The sequence below is a fragment of the Sceloporus undulatus genome, chromosome 5, assembly GCF_019175285.1.
Source record: "Sceloporus undulatus isolate JIND9_A2432 ecotype Alabama chromosome 5, SceUnd_v1.1, whole genome shotgun sequence".
Classification (NCBI taxonomy): domain Eukaryota; kingdom Metazoa; phylum Chordata; class Lepidosauria; order Squamata; family Phrynosomatidae; genus Sceloporus; species Sceloporus undulatus.
In genome coordinates, this window is record NC_056526.1 from 146,628,389 (window position 1) to 146,656,171 (window position 27,783).

The window sequence follows — 27,783 nt, forward strand, 5'->3', positions numbered from 1 at the left end:
AGTAACACAGGCTGAAACCTGCAGTGTGTATGAACTAAACTGGTATTGCACATCCATATATTTGTGTCTCTGCTAAGGACTTCAAAACCAAGCCTGCATTACATTTTGCATCATTTTATTACCCCTTGTTCAAAAAAACTGCTTATACGCTACAAAATCCCTTGACTAAATACAGTGGTCCCTTGGCTTACATGGGGGATCCGTTCTGGACTCCCCCGCGTAAGCTGAAAAACGCATAAGCTCAAGTCCCATTCAATTGCATAGGTCTCATGCTCGCACTCATCCAGGACTTCTCCTGTGAAGAACCTGGCATTTTCTGGCAACAAACCATTCACAGGGAAGTCCCATGAATGGCTTATCAATAGTGCAAATGAATCCCAATTGTGAGAGTGCGAAAGTTCATAACACTTCATTCGCATTATTGGGAAAGCAACTAGGGACATTTACCCAGACTTCATTTCAGTGGAGACAATCTGTTCTCATTGCCAGAATCGGTTTTGCAGTGGATTTCTGTCTTCCTTTGAGATATGGGGCACACATTTGTTTACACTGGATTAAAAGAATGTGGTGAAGTAATACATTTTATTTTATTGTATTTTATTCTGTGCTGGATAGAAATATGATTTGCAGACATGCGCTGTAGCACCAAAACAGTGTATGAGCAAAACAATCAATTCCAATGTACTAATCATTCATTTATGGATGTGTGTGGAATGAAATCTTGATATTATTTGGCATTTATGTTGCAATTATCACGCAACTGTGTGAAAATATCAAACACTACCACGATTATTGCTGAATTGACCCTGGTGTGATAATCTCCACAGTTAAAGTGGGGTCACAGTGCTATAAGTGTAGAGTATGAAAGGCCCTCTTATGAGTTTCCATATCTGTATGCCTTTATGCTGCTTTCATGATTTTCTGGGTGTAGAATAAAAAATGGAAAGTTACAGTAATATTTGTGGAAGTTATATTTCTGAAATCTTAGTAATACTTAATTCTTAGCAGAATTCAGTAACACTAATGTTCATCATTAAGTTCTAAAATCCATAAATGCCATCACACTGGAAACAATTTAATTTAGTAGCTTTTGAGTCTGAAAAAATAGGGAACTTAAAAGAATATTATTAAAATAAAATGCCCCTTCCAGCCAATATATTATATATGATAATTTTCATCATTTTACATGTATAGAGAAACACAAGCACAATAGCAGAACTGTTTTAAAAATCAAAGAAATCAATGTGAGATTGGCATCATTATTTCCTTCTTAAACTATGGAATCATTTATACTGGCATGGGGTATATGAATGCACTCAGATATTCCTGAACTGCAGCCCCAATCAACCCTTGCCAACAGGGTCTATGGTGAGAACTGACAGGGACTGCAGTTAACATTGGGGATTATCAGATAGGGAAAAGGACATCCTTGTCCTGTCCTTGTGTCATCCTTGTCCATACTCGCAGGAAGGACTTTCACATGATTTCGCACTGATTCTGACATTTTCCCATCTCTGAGATGGAACTGTCCCATCATTGCCCTTCATTTTGCAATAATGGAAGAACCTGTTAATACAATTCCACTTTGCTGACAGGATAATGACAGGATCAGTGCATGTATGAATGTCTTTTGCAGATGAGATAAGGACGGGAGAGCGATCCACTTTGCTCCCTTCCCTGTCTGATAATCTCCACTGAGAGGGACATACATTCCCCATCACTTATTTAAATGAATGCACCACCATGGTGGAAAAAAAACAATATTTTTCCTTGTAAAAAAATTATGATTTCATTATAGCTCAGTTATGATTTTAAGAATGTATCACTGTTTCAGATGAAACAATAATGGGCTATTCTCTTGTCTTGAGAGTTAGGCCCGTTACAATGGCCATTTTGTGCATGCAGAGCGCCCACTAGGGTTAGAAAAAGGGCGGTGCTTCCGCACCCCCCTAACCCTAGTGCCGCTCCGCATGCACAAATGGCGGGTGCTGTTCCACACGGCGCCGCATGGGACGTCACGACCGCGCTGCCTCTATCGCGGCAGCGCGGATGTGACGTCCTTGTTAAGAGCCAGGGTGCTTAGTCGCCCTTAGCGCCAGAGTAGGAGGAGCTCCGTTTTGAGCTCCTTCCTGGTTTGGTCCGCTGGGTGCAGCCTTCACACAGCTGCGCCCAGTGGACCAAAGGAAAAAGGGGCCTAGCGGCCCCTTTCTCTCCTCCTGCCGCCGCGGGGTGTCCTTGGGGCTTGAAGCCCCAGGGACACCCCTTTTAGGCTGTGGGGAAGCAGCCTGAAAAGCGGCGGATCGGGCCTCAGCGGCTGCCGTTCTAGCCACTGAGGCCCCGATACACCAGGAAAGGGGCGGGTACAGCCCACCCAAATGGGCGGTCTGTAACCCGCCTTTGTTTTAATATAGGATATAAAATGTGGTTTCTGCACTATTTGCCCTGGAAAAAATATTAATAATATAATAATAATGAAAGTTATTTTATCCCGCCCCTTGAGATCAATCGGGGCAGCTAACAACAATAAAATACAATACATTGTAGATCAAAATTCCCTCCCCCCTTAAAAAATTATTAAATCAATTATAATTAAAACCAACTAATTAAACTACATTAACACATACACCTTATTACAAGACAAACAAACAAAATAAACAAACAAATAAAACGTAAACTACGGTAGCATTTCAAGGAGGACCTGGGGACTCATAGAACAGGATTCTGAGGCCAGGGTTATCTATTCGGAAAGGCCTGCCGGAGAGATCCATCTGACAGCCTTTTTAAGCCTTTAGCCTTTAAAGCTAAATACATCAGTGTTATTGTCCACCATTCAGATGGATATTTCAGTCTGCTTTATTGCAGATCTGAATGATCTCTTCCACAAAAACAGGGAATATCATGGAGAATCTTAAAACCTTAGATTGATAAGAAATCAAACCTGAGAAAATATGCAGCTCTTTAAAATAGCTATGCATATCCATTTAAAGATTTAACAAACTGCATGTGCCACTGCATAGGTATCCTCTTCATATGCTTTCATGTGTAGATTTAATAAGGATGGGTGGGATCACAGTTAGTAGCGATCTATTCGCGTTCTCCATTACTATCTTATCAAACACATAAGTAATGCAGACGTCAAAAAATTTGGCTCCTGGCAATTTTGGTTCATCAGTGGTAATGAAGCAGGCCTATTAAACTTTAAGAACAGGGAAATTAGACCTCTGAGAGTTCACAGACACATCTCAAAATTTTAACTTATGTCAAAATTACTCACCAGAAGAGACCCAAAATCTCCTACTGAACCAGATCTCCTGCAACCACTTTTTCAAGACTGAGTAGCCTGACAACCTGGGATATCAGGAACACAGAATATAAGCCTTCTGTGGAATGTTTTGTTGATCACATTCAGAAACATGTGCATTTTCAGTGTCCTCCACTACCACTACTCAAAACCTGGAGCATAATGGCATATATTTGCCAAAATAACCTAAGACTGAAGCCACCCAAACAGGAATCCTGAAACTGTCTTCCAGGTTGCGGGGACTCAATATTGACAGGAAGGTCATTATTAATTTTTTTTAAGTTGAAACAAAGCTAGTTGTTTCACTGTGTTTTACAAAACAGTGAAAACAAACCAGCCTTCCACCACACTGATTTAAAAACAAGAACTGTGGAGGAGACATCCTACAGGATCATTCACATAATACTCTCAAAAGAAAATGTAAAACATATGTATCTACAAGGCTTAAGGTACAGAGAATCTCCTGATTTAAAGTCTGGAATTAAAGAGGTATACTAAGGTGATCACATTTGCCAGTGAAAATAAATTATTTAGGGTGGTGAGAATAAAAAAAAAAGTGAAGAATTCCAAAAGGTGTTCCCTAAACTGGGAGAATGGGCTTTAAAGTGGTAAATGAAAAGTAGGTGAATATAAGTGTAAAGTACTGCCTTGAGGGAAAATCATCATCATTATCATCACCACCACCACCATCACAATTTCATATATCCACTGATGGGATATGAGCTGGCAGTAATTTATCAAGGGATCTGGGGGTCATGGCTAATATCTTTTAGAAGTTCCCTCTGTTGGTTCTTTGTAAATTACTTCCATGTAAGTGTGGACGGAAACATTTTGTGTACCCTTGCAATTAGTGGGAGAACTTAGGCACAATAGTTGTCTTAATAATTTATTGTGCTTAGTCATGTAACTGCACATCCTGATTACACAAGTGACCCAATGGACCAATTCTGCCTGAAAATTTCAGGTGGATTGAGCCTCCCATTACCTACTGTTTGGTGCAGCTTCCGGATTCTTAGGATGCATGCAACATTTAAATAGCATACCTCCAAAGAGACCCGAAGCAGCCTTATTTTGGCAGTCTGTAATAGGCCTTAGTCTCTTTTGTTGCCGAAGTTATCTCACACCTCCTGCAACTCTAGGAAGTTTCATTTAAGATTACATCTAGTTTTGCCATTACTGTGACAAAAAGGAAACTTCCTAAAGTTGCAGGAGGTATGCATGTGGTTCTTCCATCCTTAATATTATTGTATTAAATATAAGCCATGGGGAAGTTCCATAGCCTAAGGGTTGGGCACAAGGGGAATGTTGTAGCCCCAGGCCAGACAACCCATTTTCCCACAGCTTTTGTGTGGTCAAGGAGGAAAATTTCACTAGCACCAAGATCAGTAGGACCAAATAACAGTCATGAAGGTGAAGATGATCCTGACTGGGACAATGGTGGAAGAGAAAATGTATATTGCCATACATCCTTCTGATCTAGATCAGTACAGACATGGGTAACCACAAACAACTCATCTGATTGTGAGATAAAAGCAACCACTTCTGGAGAGGTTAAAATATCCATATAACTTGTCAAGCTTTAGTAAGGTCGGCTTCATTTGGGCCCAATTCAAACTTTTCCAAAATTCAGCCTTTATCTTGAATTAATGACATTTGAGAAAATAGGTGGGGTTCCATTTTATTTCCCACCAAATGTTTCACATAATTATAGCATCATGAAACTACTTTAGAGAAGAATGTAAAGTTTAAAAAAAGGCCAAGCAGAGGAAAGTGTTGATGAAAGCTGTACATAGATTCCATTTACATCTGCACCAGAATTGACAATTTATAGCTCTCCAGAAGCACCTAAAATAAACAAATGGTGGTGTGAATAACTGTTTCCATTAGAGTCCATCTGCTCTCAAGATTTAGTACATTATTCTGCAACAGAAACAGTTTAAACACATTCCGTCTGAAGCATTTGTGGAATGAAAAGTTTGCATGGACACATCACTGAGGAAAATATTTCATCTTACAAGAATTTAGTAGATAAGTAGAAATCACTACAAGGGGCTATCATGTATATTATATGGTACCACACAGGCACACATATGTCTTATGAAATGATTAAATAAAACTTGCTGATATCTGTGGAAAAACTTTCCAGATTTTCAAACAGATAAAAGTATGAACATTAAAAAAAAACCCTATACACCATGCTTTGTTCACTGTCTGTTGTGCATCTCATCCAAGAGCAAATGGTAATTTTCCTTCTAGAAGAGTCTTACTTTTAACTCTTACATTGCTGTAGGTTTCAGAAAGCAATAATCATTGTGGATCTTTGAACAAGGCTAGAACCAATGCATCCCAATAAATCATTCTGCCACCAGGAAAATGTTCATAACGTAGCAACACATAACACTTCCGGAGAGGGGAACAGATTGTCATCTTTTACCATCTTTCCAAAAGATTACTTCTCTATTGCTTCTCACTGTTCTCAGTCTTTGACCTTATCAACACTGCTTGTAACGTCCCTGGAAACTAAGCAGAGAGAACAGAACACAATTGCTAAACAAGCAAACAATATGGAAGGGTAGCAGTGGCAGTTGATGAGAAGATGGTGGGTGTGGGCAAAGGACAAGAAACACAGGAAACACAAAGCCACATGGAGGAAGTTGAACACTGGGCTGGCCACTCCATTATAGTATGTTTATTTTCTTAGCTAGCTGAACTGGTATTTTTTTCTAATTGCCATATATAGCTATTTTGTTTTTCTTCCCACTTTGATGTGAGGCGCATCTGTGTTACAACTGGAATGCGTAAATGCTGTAAGAGCAGGCAAATCCTGTACTAGATAATATAGGTGTCGGGGTTAGTTGCTCTAAGAGGTTATAGTTTGTATTCTTCATTATAAAACATGCACAATTATTTTTCAAGCTGTGCCATATTTGGACTTAGCTTTTGGTATTTCACAAGCAGGTGTTACATGTATTCATTCTTTCAGAATGAAAGCAAAACAGAAGGCAGTAACAAACCCAACACTGGTAAGAATACCATTAGCCTTTGTCATGAATATAAATATTAAATATTTTTAAAATATCACCTAAGCATTTCTAAAACATTTACATTTCAAAGGCCTATACAGTTCAGTTCTGTTTGTTTTCATTGTTCAGTTGTTGGCTATTACCACCCGCATCCCCAAAAGGAATTATAAAGCAGGAAATACAAACATCTCAAATCAAACAAGGACTTTGAATTTATTCAATATCTGTAACACAATCACTTGCATTCTGCTTAATAACAACTCACTTGTGACTTGGCTAAAGCCATGCAAAAGGAGGCAGTTTTTTCTTCTTATGAGAGCCAGTGTATTGTAGTGGTTTGAATATTTATCTACAACTCTGGAAACCAGGGTTCGAATTCCCACTCAGCCACTGGAAATCTACTGAGTAACTATGGGCGAGTTACATTCTCTTAGTTTCACAGTGAGCAAAACCCCACTGAACAAATTTTGCCAAGAAAATGCCATGATAGGTTCACCTGAGGGTCACCATAAGTCAGAAAATACTTGAAGAAACACAACAACTTATGTTAAGGTTATTACTAGGAAAACAAAACAAAATCATGTATCCTCAGACTACCAGACGCCTTATCAATTAACACTTTTTAGCAAGATATTTTGCCTGACCATTTGGACAATAGGCAACAGGGTAGCCAGCAAATTGATTGCTGCAGGGGTGGTAAATCCACTTTTATTTGGGGAGGGGAGATGGCAATGCTACTGCAGCTTTCTCACATTACACAGAAGCCATTCAGATGCTGAAACTTTTTCCTAAAAGAGATTTGGAACTGGGAGAACTCTCATATAATCCACAGCTGTAAAACCAAAATTGTAGCAATGGATAACACTGAATAAGATCCCAAGTGGTGTGTTCCATTGCTAGAGCACATAAATGAAAGAAAATGATTTCATGGTGCTGTCACAGGATGCCATGCCCTTCCATCCTGGAACAGCCTAAGATGTTTTGCTGCATGACAGGCAAGGAATACAATGCTGGTCAATTCTATTCCATGTTCAAAAGTTGGATTGTCTACTGGATCTTTCATCATTGCTCTTCCACTATACATGAAGGCAGGTGGACAGACCATCTTAGCTGGTGCAGGTCAGGTCAGTTAACATGCAGCCTTCTCCTCCAATACCTTAGTGAAACTTCTCAGCATTTGCTGCTGCCTAGGATGATCCACTTCAGTATCCATCTAATATTAGGGCCATGCATAAGAACAAATGAGTTGAAAGCCCATGTCACACTATTATTTCTATTCTGGAAGATATTTTGAAAGTTAAATTCCAATTGAAGCCAGAACTTTACTTTTTGGGTTGATGGATGAACAGATGGAGAAGAAACATGGGGAAAATGACCAAATATATGATTACAGCTGCTATAACACTCTGCATGCAGATGTGGATATCCCTTCTCAGAATTAATGTTTGATTAAATTGCATGACCTTGCTGAAATGCATAAACTGATGACTATATGTAGACACCAGTCTGTTAATGACTTTTTATTAACTGATTTGGGGGAAAATATTGGGGGAAAATAGCCATGTTAGGATTTGAAAAACAGCAGAATGGAGAAACATGTAAAAGTGTATCCTAGATATATATTTAGAGGAAGTAGGTTAATTTGATAACTTCACTCACCCCTCTCAATTCACAGGGGATCTGTTCCGGACCACCACCACCACCATCCTGTGAAACGGAAAGATTGCAGTTATTCAAGTCTCATTGGTTATAATGGCAGAATGCTATTGCACATGCCAACGCGCACACACCCTGGGTGCGCTCCCCATTTTGTCCCTCCCTGTTTGCTGGACCAAAACCACAGATCCCAAGTCTGTGAACAGAGAGGGATGAGTGTATGACCATCAGCTAGCAAGTTGGAAATCATATGTATTCTCCTCCACTTTGTTTGTTATATTATTATTTTTTGTAGCTTGTAGTTTGTTACTTTGTAGTTTGTGTATTTGGTAGGAGTAGTTTTCCTTATATGTTGTTTCAGACTACCCAGACATCTATGTTAATAAAATATATATTTGTAAAAGCCCATGCCATGTCATTATCATGCCATATAAGATTCCATACTTGAAATATTAAATGTTTCATGCAGTGGTGGGATTGGGCTGGAAAGGAAGAAAGATCTCTTTTAGTCTCCTAGTCAGAAATACAGTGACAATAGGTAACATCTGACTACCTTTAAGAATCTTTGTTTCGTGAAATAAACACCAGTAAATATAGCTTTTTCTCAAAACTAGTATATTATGGCATAAAAATTTGTCTTTTCAGAATTAGTGCACTCCTCTCAGGACCTGGATTAGGTTTGTATATCAAAGAACAACAAAAATACCTCAATAATAGTCAAAGCACATATTAAAAGCTGCCCACAAAATGTTTTAGATTAGATTATTTTACTATAATTTATGCCAAACAAGGAGGGGAGATCTGGAATAAAAGTCTCACCTGGAAGCACCAAGTGTCACATCATTGGGGCCTCTTTTTGTTGATTCATATCTTACTGTAATGGTTTGTTTTATTTTAATGGTTTATTTATTTTCTGGGCTATTCAGCGGGATTAGGCTATGTGTGGCTACAGAACTGCAGCAATGAAATAAATAATGACCTGATTTTGTTATTTTATTTGAAAAACATTTAGGTGGCCTTTCAGGACAAAGTTATCTCCAGACAACCAGTACACAACAATGTAAACCTTAAAACTGAATGTGTCTACAAGTTATAAAATGATAATAGTTAATTGACAAAAAAAAACCTATGGTATTAGTTTAAGATTCCTGGAGTACGGCAAGTTTTTATTACTGAGACAAAGGGAGAAGGGAGCAAAGCAAAACACCTCATTTAGATTATTTCTATTAAGAATTTTCTTGAGTGGATTCTATCCTTCATGTCAAAAATGCAATATTATTCAGTGTGCACACATTATTCATTATTAAACAAGTCTTCTTTTGCTTAAACCTTTTATCTTTCTGTTTACCATTTGTGAAGGACAAACTGAATTAAACAGATGACTGTTAGGAAAAGCGGAAATACGGAAAGCAAACTGTGTGTAAATTTATCTTTTTCATTTAGGAAGTTACTATATATGCCTTTTTAAAAATACTGTAGGCTTTGTTGCCTTATTATTATTCTGCATTTATAAAATGTGATTTTTTTTAAAAAAAAAGAATCCATCAGCATGCCAAAATTCACGTGCAACAAGAAATATACATATAGACACAAAGGGAATAATCTGGTGGAACGCTCTCCTCAATAAGCCTCATTAAAATTAACAGGAATTATTTTTAAATTTTGAGAGCCAGCATGGTGAAGTGCTTTGAGAGCTGGACTAGGACTCTGAGGTACTGGGGGGGGGGGGGGGGGTTGAAGTGGATGAGCCAAAAGGGGTAACCATAGGCCACTCCAGCCCCAATTGCTCTGGAACCTCGGTGACTAGATGACCTACTCCTGAAGCAGGGCAATGCCATGATCCTGAATGGGCCACCTTAGCCAGTCTGAGAGCTATGCCTGAATCTGAAAGTCTTCTTACTCGATTAATCAAGCCTGGAAGAGCCCCCCCCCCCTAAGAATGGGTGAACTTAAACAATGACATTCCCAATTCTGCAATGGCTTACTGTGAGAAAAGAGGTCTAAATCTTATGCAACACCATATACGCATTTTCCCCACCCCACATTCCACTCAATGTAGGGTTGTTGTTTTTTTAAAAAAGTTATTTTCAATATCTTTCAAGACATGCTGGTAAATAAAGTTGTCTGTGTGTGCATGTGTGGTGTCTGGACAACCCACTCCAGCTTTTGACCTGTTGTGGCATAGAGCCAAAGATGGAAAGTTAATCCACTTCACCATCAGTCCCTCTAGGGGTTCATAACTCAACCATGAATGTTTGTTTTGAATTGAAACTTGTTATGCAGGTTTTCAGCCTAGAAGCACTTTGAGGGTGGAATGAGAGAACATTCAGGCAGGAATCTTGCACGTTGGCTAGAGGTTTTGAGAAACAGTGGAAGAAGGCTAAGAGGACAAGAAGCAGGGTAATATTGTAATGATTTCTAACACCAGGTAGCTTTGTTGTCTTTACATTTTGCATGTTACATTTGTAGCAGAGGATGTTATCTTATGCCTTACGATGCAAAGATCTCTAATAAAAGTTATCAGGTCAACAAATAAGTATCCAAGACTTTCCATCTGTTTTATATTGTTTTACAGTGTTTTATGTTCATCATTTTTCATTGTTAACAGACCTCAAGTCAATCTCAACTTATGCCTACCACATAACCCCCTTGCTGTAACCACTCTGCTCAGGTCCTGCAGGTTCAAGGCATCAGTTCATAAAAGAGAGTGAAATTATTTTCTTTAAAGATATACCCTGTACAACCTAGTCTTCTGAAAGCTGGAAAAGGCCACAACTCAGTGTTGGAGCTCATGCTTTGCATACAAAAAGTCTTAGCCTGACATCTCAGTGGCTGGGAAAGATACTGTCGGGGGTGGGAATAGAGAGAAGCTTTTGTTTACTACTGTATAGGCAATAGCAAGTTAGATGAAATAAAGCTCTGGTTCAGTTTATGTCAGATGCCAATATTCCTAAAGTTGTGTGTATGTATATATTTATGTACATTATTTGATTGTAAAGCTAGGTCCCTTTAAAAATGTACCTGTGTACTGCATCTCATGTGGAAATTTACTGCTAGTTGCAGGCTTCTGGTTTTATAAGTTCCTGGATGATGATGATGATAATAATAATAATAATAATAATAATAGATTTTATTTTTATCCCGCTTTTCTGTAATGATCAAAGTGGCGTACAGATTAAAATTCCAACATCAAAGTACATACATAGCAATAAAAACAATATATAAAAATATCATGTTAAAAACAATTACACAGCCAGCTGAGATTGAGGAACCATAAAACCTTACAAAAATCAATTACAAAATAGGGGGAAAGGACATGATGTCACATCTCATGGGGGGAAAGCTCAGCAAAAGAAAAAGGTCTTAAGATTCTTTTTAAAAAGATCCAGGGAGGCGGTGGAACGGAGCTCATCGGGAAGGTTGTTCCATAATTTTGGGGCCAAAATGGAAAAGGCCCTTTGCAAGGTCACCGCATATTGCACAGTTGGGACCCTCAGCAAATTCTTCCTGGCTGACCTGAGTGTGCGGGGCGGATTATATGGGGAGAGGCGGTCCTCCAAGTACCCTGGGATGTTGCTATTATGATTATTATTCGTATGATGATGATACATGGTGTAGTGGTTTGAACCTTGGATTACAACTCTAGAGACCAGGGTCTGAATTCTCACTTGGCCATGGAAACCACTGAATGACCTTTGGCAAGTCATATTGTTTCAGCCTCAGAGGAAGACAAAAGCAAATCTTGCCAGAAAACCCATGATAGGGTCACCTAAGGACTGCTATAACTCAGAAACAAATTGAAGGCACACAACGATGATGGTGATGATACTAGTGCTACTACTCCATCACTTACAACAGCAACAAAAAGGCAGATACTCATATTGCAGATAAGACTGGAATATGTTGGATATTTCTGCCCCTGTCTTCTATGTCAGGGGAGAGTAACTGGGCCCATCTCCATATTTCTCAACTGCATTTCCCATATTATCTCATAATCATTATAATGCTGGCTGGGGCTGATGAAAATTATAGTTCAAGAACATATGCAAGGCCACAGCTGCCTGCTTCTGCTCTAAGGACATTATCACACAGACTTTTGCCTCCATTCTGGGCACGGACAGGGAATGTGCGTGGCCAAGTGAAAATGGAGTTTAGTGCATGCTGGCAAGGTGTCCCCATGCCTTCGCTGACCCTAACCTGTCCCCAAGCTGGGCTGAAGCACATGAATTTTGCTCAGCTGGAAAGGTTTCTTGCTCAACCGGAATCTTTCACACACACTTTCTCACTCGACCACACCACGTTTCCTTTCCATGTACAGAACGGAGAGAAAAGTGTGTGCGATAAGCTCCTAAGGTGTCATGCTCAGTGAGGCACTATCTATAATTCTCTTGTTTTTATCAACTTTTCTTGTCTTCGTATCGTAACCATTTCTACAACCCTGTGGAAAAAGTAAGAAAGCTAGCATGATGTTGTGGTTTGTGTGTTGGACTAGGACAAGAGGCCAGGGTTCAAATCCCTGATCAATCAAGGATGCCCCCTGAGTGACCTTGAGCAAGTCACACACTCTCAGACTTACACAAAGGCTGAATAAATCATGCCAAGACCCTATGACAGGGTTACCAGAAATCAGTGTTGATTTGGAGGCACATAAGAACAAACAGAGAAAGGAAGCACTATGAATCAACTGCTTCAGAAAGAATGGTTCATTTAATTTCCTACATTAAAGATGAAGACTATTTTTAAGGTTTTCCAGAATGAATCATAGGAATCTTGGTGTTATGAAACTAATAACTGATGCATAGTTTAAAGTTCAGGGTGACCCAAACTGCATGTCATATGTAAATGTATGTAATCAATGCATCTACTTCCCCCACTCAGGGAAACCTTCAGGACAATATCATCAGGAGATGTGAAGCACAGATGAACAGATAAACAGGTGTTTACCTCGTCATGACATCTTTGCTCAAGATTGCTCCTTTCAGTGCTGATATTTTGGCATCTCTTCCTGCCCTGCAGACACACCCCAAAATCCAGCACTTTGAATAGAGTCTAATGCCTAGATCTAATTTCCTACAATGCTATTCACACAGAGCTTGTAGAAATTACTTTTTTGATCTACTGATCTCAGACTTTTCCATCCAGTTAGGAACCCTGGTGGCGCACTGATTAAATGCCCGTACTGCAGCCATTCACTCACAAACCACAAGGTTGTCAGTTCAATATCAGCCAGGGTCTCAGGGTTGACTCAGCCTAGCATCATTTTGAGGTTGCTAAAACAAGTACCCAGTTTGTTGGGGACAATTAGTTTACACATTGTAAACCACTTAGGAAGTACACTGATAAGTGATATATACTTGCTATTGCTACTTGCTAGTATGGCTAGTTGAGTAATGTTCCCAGTTCAGGACTAACTTACACCTTGAGATTTTAGGGACAAAACTTGAGACCTACAGATGTTATCTTGCAGTGTCACAAGAAACAGATGCTGGTGATATTCCAAGGGTAATGTCAAGACGAAGCTCCTGGTCATGTTGCTAAGCAAGGCATAATCCTGTCATTATCCTTCCTGAACTGTGGTATTCAGAATTGGACACTATTCCAGGTGATGTCTGACCAAGGTAGAATAGTATGGAACTACTATGAGACCTTGGGCTAAACCAAAGCTGGCCAGTGCATAGCTCACATTCAATGAAGCTCACAATGGCTCTCTGGCACAGGAAGGCCTTAACCACTTTGTCCTGGATACTTCAAGCCTGGAGCATCTTCATTACTTCTAAGCTACTTCTTTCTCCAGTGTACACTCTCTCCATTCCTTCCCCCCTTTCCAAGAAACATTTTTATTTCTTCTCTGTTTCAAGTTACTGTATTCTCCATTCCAAGGTACTGTAGCTCTTTCTTTAAAATGTGAAGGGGGAAATTAATATTTGGTTACACACTCTCTAGCCCCTAATTAGAGATTTTGGTTTCAATCAAGTTTGGATTGAGCCCCAATTTTATTCAGAGTGAATTGGCAATGTATGGGCAAGCTAAAATCTGGTTAGACCTAAAAAAAAAAAAAAAAAAGATTACAAACATTCCAGAGACAATATAGTGCAGTGCCCTCACATGACAACATTTTTAAAAATATCTTAAGAAAATTATGTGCAATTCCTGATAACATGCAGTCTGGCTTTGTATTCATCATGATTGCTGCTTTATTAGTTTGCAATATTGTCTAAGCAGATTCTGAACTGGAATAAATTCAGTGTGGGGCACAATGCAGATTACAAGGAATCACGTGTGCAGTACAGTACATCTTGTCTATTTCTGATAGACCCACTATTTGTGTGATTTTGCACACAAATGTGTTAACATCATGGAAATAATCAGTCAATTACATGATGAATATATAACTAGTTAAAAATGTCTGCAAGCAATATTGCTCTGAACAAGAATTGTGAAGACGTTGTCAATGGATAGGTATGGTTGTTAGAGATTTGAGGAGGAGGATTTTAATCAGCTTTTCATTGACAGCCACAATAACGTCAGTTCAAAACACTTCAGTGAATACCAGGACTGGCAAGGCAGGCCTTCTCCACTGTTCTTTGTTTGAATTTATTCCATCTGTCCTCCCTTATGCCAGTCCTTACCTCTTCGAATAGTTAACTTAGCCTGGAGCACATAATCTTCATAAAAACAAGTTGCTCTTGGTTATGGATCCACAATTACCAATTTAGTACTTCCTTTACAATTGGATTGCTGCAAAACTAAAGAATTAAGTATATTAATAAATTGTTGGTATTTCAACTCTGAGGTGCAATACTGAGCACTTATTAAACAATTTTAAATAATTGTTGATGTAATATTGGTATAAAAAGAACCACTTACTTTAGGTTTCCTAGCTTGTGCAAAAGCATTGCCCGTCTTTCTTCAAACCCTGCATCTGATTTGGTACTGATGTGTCTATAACCTAATGCACAGAGTTTGGAAACAAACAAGATGAGATTGACATTCTAGTGCAGGAAAGTAACTTTATCATCATAAGCATAGCAGAGACCTGGTGGAGTGACTTCCATGACTGCAATATTACAATTGAAGGGAATAACCTATTCTAAAAGAATAGATGTGGCAGAAAAGGAGGGGGAATAGCATGTTATGTCAAAGACAAATCCAGCTGTACAGAAATCCATGGGAGTGGTCTGAGTGGACCAGTTGAGAGCATTTGAGTAAAAATAAATGAAGAAATAAATTTTTAAAAAAACAATTGTGGTAGGAATTTTCAACAGGCCACCAAATCAAAAAGATGTGGTGGATGATGTTTTCAGAAACAAGTCTCAGAAATCTCAAAGATGCAACCATTACTAGTTATGGGGGACTCCCAGTCACCCTGATATTTTTAGGAGACTGCTCAGTATAAACTGTCCAACAAACTCCTGATATACCTTGCAGGTAACTTCATATTTCTAAAGGTGGAAGAAGGAACAAGAGAATCAGCAATCCTGAACCCACCCAATAGGGAGAAATTGTCACTGGAATCAAAGTAGTTAGTACTTTAGGAGGAAATGACCATGTAATGCTAGTATTCACAACTGTAGGATGAGACAAAGAGTATAGTCAAACATGGACTTTGGATTTCAGGAAAGCTCATTTTAACAATTTCAGGGAAATACTGGGTGGAATCCCACAGCTGGACATGCTAAAGCAGGGTCCCCAACCTGGGGTGACTGCACCCCCAGGAGGTCCAACATAGAATTTCAGGGGTGTGACAGAGAGTGGTTTATGTCCCTGAGTGACAAATCACGAATAATCACTGAGCTGCCAGTGTGCCTTAAGAAGTTGTAGTAGGTGGTTGTGTTGCATAGATAGTAGTCCCATTGTTTATTTAATCAAAAGGAGAGAATAATGGAATTATAAGTAAGAAACTGATTGTCAGAGTATTGCTTTTAAAATCATTATATATAACATCTGACATAATAATTGTATATTGTTTTACTCATAAATTCATAATCATGAGAGTTCGTTAAGTATTTCATCCCACAGGGCCTCTCAGCTCATTTATCACCTTTGTTCACGCTAACTGTGTCTGCCTCCATCAGTTCATTCACTCTGCCAGTCCTGTGCTTACCCCTGCTTTGTCCAGCCAATCAAATACCTCTCTTGTTGCCATTGATTTCCTCATATATAATATGAAGGACTGAGGAGCACCAAGGAGACAAGAAGTAACTTTTGTCTCAAGCATATTCAAGTCTCCTGCTGCCTGAGTCAAGAGAGACATAAACTCCTTTGAGCACTTTTCCATATTCTAGTAGCCCAATCAATTCATTCATTCACACAGTCAGTCTGAACTTAATAACAGGAAAAGTGTTACAACAGATTATATAGGAATCTGTCTGGAGGTATCATGATGACAATGCAGTGATCAGCATGAAGTTCAGTAGTTAACACAAGCATACATTTTACACATACTGTCTCACACACAGCCACACTCACATAAGCCAATACTCACAGATATGTACACACTCAGTTATGCTCTTTCATTCTTCCTTTCACTCACATACTCATGTACTCTCTCACACACAGTCACCCAGAAACATTCATTATCTTGTGTATGTTTTGAGGCTGCAGCAACATCTCATCATGAGAACTGGGACAGTGATAGGAGAGGTGGGGAAAGAAGAAGTGGCAGTTCAGGATGTCCACCATCCCCCCCCCCAGGAAGCCACAATCCAGTGAGCTCCCTCCCTCTCTGTCAGATAGAAGTGGCTGTTCCAAACATCCTCCTTGCCTTTCTCTTTCCCTCCAGGACAGAAAAAGTTTGATAAGAGGAATCAGGATTTCTAGGTCTTGCACCCCTTGAACAATTCTCATACACACCTAGGGTTGCCATAATTGTCCACTATTACCAGGGTCAAAATGTGGAACAAATTCGAGACCAAACTGTAGGACAACTGCAGGACCTTAAAAATGGAGGACCTTAAATGTCCTACATTTTGGGCTGAGTTTTGTCCTGCAGTTGTCCTACAGTTTGGTCTCGAATTTGTCCTACATTTTGTCCCTGGTAATAGTGGACAATTATTGCAACCCTATACACACCTCCTGAGGGTCCCACCCCTCCATTTGATAGCTACTGCACTAGGGTCTAGGAATAAAGGAAACATTACCTAGATCACATAGTTAGAGTTTTGGGGTCTAGGTTTGGTAAATTTTTGGGGGGGGGGGAACCTTGGTATCTGGTTGTGTCCTGAAATACTGGATCTGAATAGTATACTGGGAACAGACCATGGGAAGGAAAGCTCACTTGGGTAAGAGGTCACTAATAGGAGGCTCTGCTAGTGATTTCAGTCTTAACCAGATCTCCCACTTACCATATTATGTTTCAGCTCTTTTATGTAAATAATTTAAGTGTGGCCAAGGGAGTCTCACCTCCTTTTTGGCATAGTTGCAATTTACTTTCTCTTAAGTTTCTTCTGTTTTGCAGATTTGTAGAAAAGCTACTATTTGGTATAATGATCCATTAAAGCCATCCAGCACTTTGGGGTTTTCCAAAATTCTTGAGACTGGAATAATCTCTACTATTACACTAGTTAATGCTTGGCAGTTTGAGGAATTTCCCACCACTTAATGAATCACCTGAAGCTAACTACACATCTGTGATATTTCTGTATACTTTTTAATACATGCAACATGCCAAACTTTGTACTACTTACCATGAATGTAAAAAAGCTCATGTCAGATCTAAGAATAGAATCCCACCCCCACTCTCAGAAAAAGAACTCCTGAGGTTATTGGCCAATCTTCTGAGTGATACGTGTGGTTTTGAATTGCGGATGGAGGTTTTGGCATCATCCAAACTATGCCTTGGGATCCAAATGTGGACATCAATTGGAAGGCATTAGCAGCACATATGTGAACAAGTGTGCTTGTCATAACCACATGTGCAAGACAGAAGATATTTCTTCTCTTGCTGAAAAGAAGGAAGCTGTTAGTTTCACATAAAAGGAGAGCCACATAAACCACACTGTTGTAGACTGGATTAAGGAGTAAAATGTAGTTGTGCATTTGGACTCAATGTGTTAGTTACTACACTTTACTACTGTGCACTGTCAGAGTGTCACTGCATACATGTTTTTGAAGACCCAATAAACCCACTATTTTTAGGAAGAAGTCTGAATATACCTGCAAAATAAACATTTCAAACATCGCACAGATCCTATTGAGCCAAATCTGGATCCAAACCAGTTTGAATGTTTAATACATTTTTTGTGTGTCATTAGCCCACTAGTAGCATGTGACAGCAGTTCTATTTTGACAACCTTTCAAGACCTGTTCATTTTGTTTACTGAATGGAAGACTGGGTTCTGTGTTTACTGAATGGAAGATTGGATTTTTATCTACTAAATCATAGCCTACTAAAGTGGTAGAACCAATGGCCTGTATCTTCATGTTCCTTTTACTCAGTTCCTTCACTCCTATTGTTAAGGTTTGTGAGGGAAGGGTGAGTGGAGGAATGATTGACAGAAAGAGCTAGAAGGAAATGATAGGTAGAGTTAATGTCATTTTGAAGTGCCAAAGCACAGGAGTGTATTGAGATCATTTTCACTGGATCGGCAAACACAAAAATGTGTGGGTGGAAGAGTTGGGTCATTGGTCACTATAAAACAGATTTAGATGAAGAAAAAATTCATCTAGAGCAAAATTTGGAGGGGCAATGCCCTCATATGCCCCTCATCACTATATATTCATTTGGATATAGGATAGGAGCAGTTGGTTAATGTTAAGGAGAGTGAGTTCAGTTATATCAGAGAGAGAACCAAGAAATCAGAATTGAAAAGGACAGGTATAAATGAACTAGACATGATCCTAAAGTACTAAGATACACAACTGAACACTAAAGGTAGTACTCCCCATCATCAAGTACAGATGCAAGAGTTGGACAGTGCAGAAATCTGACAGGAGAACCAACTATTTTGAGATGTGGTGCTGGAGAAGAGTGCTGAGGGTACCATGGACAACCAAAAACAAACAAACAAATCAACAACAAAGCAAGCCTGAAATCTCCTTGGAAGCCAAGATGATAAAACTGAGGCTGTCATACCTAGGCAACATTATGAAAAGGCATGACTCGTTTTAAAAAAGACAATAAAGCTAGGATAGGTAGAGGGTAGTAGAAAGATGACTTATCTCAGCATGAAAGAAAAATAAATTGAGAATTTCTATCTCATTAGGTATTGCAGATTCTCACTTCAACCTCTACAGGATAAAATAAGTAATACAAGAAATGTGGGATTCCACTTGTGTAGTTTTATGGGTCTTTAAAAAAACATGAGGAGGTGATCAGGATCAAAAATTATGAAAACTGGCTGCTCCAAAGCTGGCATTTGCCTAAAGAGGGGAGCCATTTTGGACACAAACAGAAGCTTCCTTTCTTCTGCATCTACACTGCAGAAATAATCCAGTTTGACACCACTTTAACTGCCATGGCTCAACAGTATGGAAATCTGGGAATTTTAGCTTGTTGTGGCACTAGAGCTGTCTGACAGAGAAGGCTCAATGTCTCACAAAACTCCAATTCCCGGAATTTTATAGCACTGAGCCATGGCAGTTAAAGCAGTGTCAAACTGGATTATTTCTGCAGTACGGATGTAGCCTAGGAGAGATAACTTATAGGACAGAACTTCTCTTAGAAAAAGGCAAAGAAAAGGAACTACCTTTTGCCCCAGCCCTGAACTAGATTACTACCCCTTTCCAAAAATTGATTTTTATTTTTATTTAATGATGGGATAAAAATATGATTGTACATTGGGCTCTGGATTCTATTGCAACCAAAGTTCTTTCTGGGAGTTAGAACACATTGGTAGAGTAGAATTCACTGAAACTCTCAGGAAAAAAATTCTAAGCAACATATGTGAATATATGTCGACTATGGATTAGTAATGCAAGTAACTCCATAATTGAAATTGCAGTCCTGTGCACACTTTCCTGGTAAAGAGATCGACAGAATACAATGGGCTTACATCTGAGTAAACACACATAGACTGGCATAAAGAGAAAATGACAGTGTCTACCTAATCTGTTCTTGGAAACAGGCTTTGCTCCACAGATTTTGATAGATAGTGTTGAGGAATGTGTGAGACAACAGTGTATCTCAGAAGCAGAAGCAGAAGGTTTTGTAACATGTTCCCTTCAAACTTAGTGTAGTAAAAGTTGAGGAGTAGAAAGAGACAGAGAGATCCTGACTACAAAATGGAAGACAAACAAACTCAGAGTAACTGCAGATATCAGAAGAAAGATGTGGCTAAGACCAACAAACAGGAAATGTACTATAATGAGTAGTAAGAGAGAAATTCTATTTTACAGGAAAATCATAATTATATAAAGTATAAAAACTGTACAAAGTATCACATTCTTCGTGACATGGTTATATATCTTGATCCAATGAAGCATGATTCATGCACAGGAGATAACAAAAGCTACATCAATAGCTAAATATAGAAAGTAGTAAATCAGACTAAAGTTCAACTCTGCTCTAAGCGAGCTTATTTTTAATAATACTGTGAATGTTAGTCTAGACTTGAAAATCAGGCACACAATGTGTCCACTGTCAGAAGAAGAACTATATGCAAACCTTTAACTATATGTAAGCCTGTGTGATACTGGCTCATCTGTTTATAACCAGAGATATTGGCATCATGGACGAAACATAGGGTTTTTTCCCTCCCCATTTATTGTGCTGATGTGTACTCTAGCTTTTTTCTGTAGCTTTAATCCAAATGCTAGTTTTACCTAAAGTAGGCCCATTGAATCACTAGGGTTTATATAAGGATTGGCGATTCAGAAAATGGTTCAGGGGATCTACTCTAATTGGGACTAGCAGCTGGAGTTGTACAACTCCCATGTTCTACCAACATAGTTGCAAAAGCACATTTTTTTGCTCTCACACATAGAACCTCAATGTAATAAAAATGGGGAGAGAATCAGGTGGCCCTCCAGGTGTTTTGGGACTGCAACACTCCATAAGCCCTATCCAGCATAGCTAACATTAAGTTAGCTGAATGTTGCAGTTCAGAAATATCCAAATGGCTGAATAATTCCTACTTTGGCAATGAAGGAAGCGGGTGTTGAATTGAATCCAAGCATTGCTCTCCTCAGCACCTGACTCGTATCAAAGACCAGAGCACTGAGAAGTTTTTCTTATATGACTTTATCAGTTTTTGAAGTTATCAGTATGGTTGTGAGCACACGAACCCTACAGTCCCCTAGATGTAGATTAGCGATTATTTCATCCACTCAAGAGGAAATTGCAGTTTAATAAATTGAAACCTAATAGGTCATCTATTCGTTGAATATATTATTTTAGATACAAGTTCTCAGCAAGCATAACCAGCTTGATAAACAGGTGTTTTTTCTATTTAATCACTTAGCAGAAATAGATTGAGAAAACCATCCTGATTTTAACTTATTGGTAAACAATAAGTAAAAATAATAATTAAAGTTAAAACAATAATTGCAATAAAATTAATTAATAAACAGTCTTCAGGCGCGACATGTCCAATAAACTTATCAACTCAAAGATTAATTTACCATTAAGAAAAAAAGATTTCAGTGCACTCAAAATCACTTTCACATTAGTAGGTACATCATTAATGAGCTTCATCATTAAGATGATTGATATTCTTAGGCAACATTTTAGTAGCCAGAGATGTTCTAGAGGTTTTGGTTCATTTGTTCAACTACATAATTACATGTGGTATGGGAGGTTCAGTGTGCTTCAAAATCCCTAATGAACCAGTTTATGATATTAGCACTTTGTTAAGTCTTTTTGAACACGACTCAGACATCCATGTGTTTTTGAAACCGAAGTATTCCAAAAAGTCGTAATGAGCAGGAATTTCATAAAATATGTTAGAAGTATGTTCAGAAAAATTTTCAGTTAGGGGAAGAAATGTACAAATTATTTGGTTCTTGTCTTAATCATATTAAATATTCATATTTCTCTTTTAGCTTATGTTAATCATTGATATTTTGATACATTAGTCTTATGCACTTTTTAAGTAGCTCTGCAAAATGTGCACATACCCCTTGAACAAAATCTACCATTAAAAACAATTTTTGGGTTTTTTTTTTTTAATAAATCCTATTCTGTAAAAGATTACAAGCTTATTGTTGTGTAATTTTAAGTACAGGTTGAGTCTCCCTCATCTGGCATTCCAAAACTGAAAATATTCCAAAATTTAAAAATGGTCACATGGGTGACTGAGATAGTAACACCTTTGCTTTCTGATGGTTCATCATACACAAACTTTATTTCATGCACAAAAATATTTAAAGTATTATGGATACGATTTCTTTCAGGCTATATGCACATAAATGAATTACATGTTAAGAGTTGGGTCCCATCTCCAAGATGTCTCATTATGCATATGCAAATATTCCAAAATCTGAAAAAGTCTGAAATCCAAAACACTTCTGATCCAAAGCATTTTAGATAAGGGAGACTCAACCTGTCACAGTGCAAATATTCTTCTTATTCTTATGCTTTATTTATATAGCGCTGTAGATTTACACAGCGCTGTACATACAAACAATAAAACAGATAAAGTAAACCTAGGACTGCAACAGTGCAAATAGGACTGATCCTGTAATGGTCAAGGTCACTCTATGAAGCCACACAACAGTTTGATAGGCAGAATTTTGCAACATAGTTCAAACTTGCCATGCTTCAAAATCTTGGAACACATTTTGGGGGAAAATGTGATTTCAAATATTCTTGACTAAGTGGATGCTAAACATGTACATAGAAGGTGTGCTGGAAAATACAAATGGCCTGTTTTGTGCCAGATTCCATTCCAACAGTGGCCAACAGATGCCTGTCTTCAAAGACAATCCACAAGAGGACATGAGTGGAATACACCCTGTCTGATCACCATTCTGATCATTTTCCTACTATAGGATCCATGGCAGCTCACAATATACAGTGGGCCCTCCACATTCGCAGCACCCTCCCCCCAAGAAAGTGGGAGAAAACATTTAAAAACCCTCTTTTTTTAACCTGAGAGAATACCTCTCTAAGAATCTTTAGGTCCTCCTGTACAACTCTATGGCTAACAGCGGAGGTTAACCATAGAATCCCACTGAAGGACCTACAAGTGCCTAGAGAAGTGTTTTCTTTAGGAATTTTTAGGTCCTCCAGCATGATGCTATGGTCACTTTCCAGCAGAGTCACGCTAGAGGGCCTAGAGCATCTTAGAGAAAACGTATTAATCAAATCTGTGAATAATCAAACGTGCAAAGTCAAAGCCACAAATGTTGAGGGCAGACTGTATATTGTGAGCTGCCATGGATTCTATAGTAGAGGGCTACCCTTGTGTTCATTTCGGAAGCTTCAGTTAGTACCGAATATGGCAGCCAAGTTGGTCACTGGAAAATCTAGGTGTGACCATATAACACCCATCTTAAAATCACTCCACTGGCTGCCTATTGGCTTCCGGCACAGTACAAGCTGTTGGTTAACACCTTTAAAGCCCTATATGACTTGGGTTCAATCTATCTAAGGTATCGCCTATTTCTGTATAATCCACCCACACCCTCAGGTCCTCTGGTAGGAACTTATTGAAGCCAATAAAGACCAGATTAACTGCAACCTCCCAGAGGACATTTTCCACAACCACTCCCAGACTGTGGAATGTCTTGCCAGAAGATACCCATTAAATCACATGCTTAGGCAGCTTTAAAAAAGCTGTTAAGATGGATCTCTTCTGGCAGGCCTTCCCTGAATAGAATGAGTCAGATATGAATAAATTCTCCCCTTCTTATGTAGTATGCCACCACTTTGCCCACTGGACTATTGGACTACTGTACTGATAATACTCTATTCTAATAGATCAATTGTAATTCTATTATGCTTAATTCTTTTTTTAAGGGGGGGTTAGATATTGTATTACATATGTATCATGTACTGTATGTTGGTGCTGTTTTAACATGTAAGCCACTTTGATTGCCCTGCAGCAGAAAAGCGGGATACAAATAAAAGCTTTATTTATTTATTTACAGTTAAAACAAAAAATAATAAAAGTTATAAATATATAAAAGTTTAAAAGTAAATAAAAAACATTAAATTCTGCTACATTGGTCATAACAAAACTTGGAGAAACTACTCTTTTGGACTACATGTGACCAGGTAGCCTGGGAGATTTGAAGCACTATACAATACCCTCCACAATTTGTCCTAGCTCTGGGCTAGAGCATTTTTTACCATTTCAGACAGGTTATTTGTCATCAAGTATCACTAACCCACATTTTGTGTCTTAAATGCAGCCAGATGCACCTCATCTTAATTAGACAATTAAACAACCCTCATTATGTACTCACAGTTCCTGCTTTCATATCAGTTATATTTTTATTCAAAGGCCTGGGAATCCATTATTTGAATCCAGCAGAGCTAACTACTGGTACTCCCCAATCTTTTTTTATGTATTCAGAAGCAGAGGTGGATAGAATTTTTTGTAGCAAAAAGAAAACTCAGAACTGGAAAGTTAGGTGAAAAATCTCAATTAAACTAAGTAAAGATCTCAATTAACCATAGCATACTCATCATTTGCTACTCTTCTCATTTACCTAAAATCTAGCCCCATACAAACCTTGCCTCATCATAAATAATAAGGATGGCTTTTGTATGACCTTTTGCTCATTCTATCACTTTTGAAGCTACAGTGGTGAAATGAAGACAAGGCCCTTCAATATTTTTGTGTAGCTGAAGCTTTACAAACTTTAGACATCTAGGAGTACTATCCAATAACTTGGTAATTTGCCTTTATAATAAACAGAGATTAGAATGGTTATCCTCAATATATTTTACCTGAACCACCTTCTCTATTAACTGTAGAACATTAAAAAGAGATTTTGCTGTAACACTTCTTGCCTTGATCTCAGGGTGGTCCTTTCATTTTGTTAGGAAGGATCAAATTAGGGGAATTTAATTAGCTCAAATATTATGAGAGGTGTGTCCTAACAATGCACGCAGCGGGGCTGGGTCCCTATGTGTATACCAGAGGTCATCTAGTCCACCCCCGGGAGAAAGAGACTCAAAATGCCAATGAGTTGCAATAAAAATATAAAACATTTATTAAAGCCACACAACAAAGGGGATCACACAGGCACACACACATTCAATGCTAAAGCAAGGGAGGGGTGAGTTCAGGAGTAAAGGAGAAAGGATAGAGGCACTGTTGGGATATTTACCTTAGGAGTCTTCTCCAAAGCCACGGATGCGAGGGATGGTGGATGGTGAGACACAGCTGCGTGAACGGAGAAAGAAAGCAGCAGCCGCGGTGGCTAGGAGCTGAGTTCTGGCAGGCAAAGCTAACAAGAGGCCCGGTGACAGTGAGCTTGGCTTCGCTCAAGTGATTTCAGCAGAGCAAAATGCTCAGGGAATGCAAGCTTGGAGCAGGATGCTCCACAATCAAGGAACTCAGGCTTGGAACTGAATCTACAAGCTCGGTTTCAGGTTTGGAACTCAAAGCTCAACAAGCCCACTGGAGGGTTGGAAGTGGGGTCCTTTTATACCCCTAAACATAACCTCAGGCTATGGCAGCCTGGCGAACAAAGGCTTGATGACTTTATTTTTGTTTAAGCTGAAACTTACGCAATGGATACACAAAGAAGAGGTCTGGCATTTTTCAGGAGGGGACAAATATCTCGATGGCCGAGCCGTTAACTCAATCACTGGCTCTCAAAAGGAGGAAGCTCTGCTATTGTCTTCCTGCTTTGGTCAGCTTGCAAAACTAGTATAGCAACTCCCACAACTGTTGCTGAAAGGTTTGAATCTACCTTTTTTTCTGTGACCAAGCCTAGCAAGGCTGCTGGCTACGTGGTCAGCTCGCTCCTAGGGTAATGGCGGCTAGCGATGGGGTCAGTCAGGGGTCATAGATTCAAATCACTTGGCACCCAAAATTTATATAAAACCAAACTTGGTAACAATTTCAAATTCAGGAATTTATAGTACGTTGGTTTGGAGTTTAATAATAATTTTTTGGAAAAAGTTTAAGTCATGAAGAGCTGCAAATAAAAGCACACCTAATGATTTTAGAAGATTCCAATCAATCTTGCCTTCACACATATGTTAACTCAAAAGTGGGCAGCTGTGTCCCTCCAGATGCTATTGATCTAAAATTCCAATAATCATTGGCAAGAGCTGATAGGAGATACAGTTCAACAACACCTGGACAGCCATAGTTCCATTTTCCTGCTCATTCTTATTTTCTTCAGTACAGTTGAACATTCCCATCAAGGACCACTGCTGACAACGTTTTTAGGAGGTAAACAAACTGCATAATAATATGCCTCTTCAGAGTTCAAATATTGTTGCTGCTAACACAAAGAAATATATATATTCTTTTACACATAACATCCATCCAAAGTTCATTCTGCTCCTTAGAATAAGTATCCATACCCACATCTGTTATGTAACACTGGGATAAAGGTACTTATTGAACCTCTAATTAAAAAGAAAGAACAACTGTCACTGACTGGTAGGACAATAATAATTATAGTGAATATATACTGCTCTTAACAGTGTTTATTTGCAATATGTTGCATATATATATATATATATATATATATATAATAGTATGTGTATATAAAGCAGGAAACAGTCTTGCTTTTTAATGTGGCCCATCAAAAGAAATCTGTGCTCTTTGCCGTCCTTTTGCTAAAGTATAAGCTGTTTAATAAAGGAATTCTAAGTTATTCACTACCAGCTCATTTGCTCTTTGCACATTATTAGTAATCCAATACTGGGCGGTTTGTAAAATATTAGATATAAATACATTTGCTTACTTAAGCTCTTTAAAATGTGCTACGGGATGCTTTTTAAAAAACAAATCTTACTGAGATTTAAAGCATTTGGGTGGCACAGAAATTTGTAGAAAAAGCATTTTCAGCCCTAACAGTGAACTCACACATAAAAAGCCTCCTTAAGCTCTCTCCAGTGCTTTGTTTCCAGTTCAGTAGTTTCTCTTGGAGTTAGCTCAGTTCTTCAGTGATGTCATTCCCATTCAGACTCAGTTCTGTTCACTGGGATCAGCCAATCCTCATTATATTTCACTGCGAACAGTTCTCCCAAAACTGCAGCTTCCCTGACAACCAGTTCTTTTTGGTTTCACACAACAGAGACCCAAGAGAGGCAAATCTCATTAAAGAAATAATTCTGTACTCAAAATTCCTCTGTGAATCTGTATGGAGAACCACACCAGAATTACAGGCGCAAAGACGTTTGTGAGTGATTAAAGTAAGCAGGCCCTCTGGCCTGAGATTTGCCTGTTGTTTAGGAAAGCTGTTCCCAAATCCAAAAAGACTCGGCTTGATAAGACATTCATGTGCTGTTTAGTTTTTCAAACAGACACAGAAAATACTTCATAAAGAAAGCTGAAACCTGACTTAAAAGCAAAATTTCCTGATTCACAGAAAGGTCAACCTCCTATAGATTTCAAAGAAGAGAGGAAACATACCTGCCCTATAATGGGAACATCTTCATTCTGGCAACTCATATAACTTGTACTGACAACTTCATTTCACACAGCTTGATTCCCCAGTTGTTGTTTTTTAAAAACTTCATCTAACATCCTAAAGGCAGGAATTCGATGCAGGTAACCAAAACTAAATAATCTTAACCAGACTGCAGAATACTCTGGGAAAACTGGGAGAGAACTAATCCATGGTCAAAAGACTTGGGGATTTAATGCCAGAGACTTGAAGACTAAGCAGCAACTGACAACAACAGAATCTGGAGCGGAGTGGAAGCCTGGCTGTAATACAGAAGGGACAAGG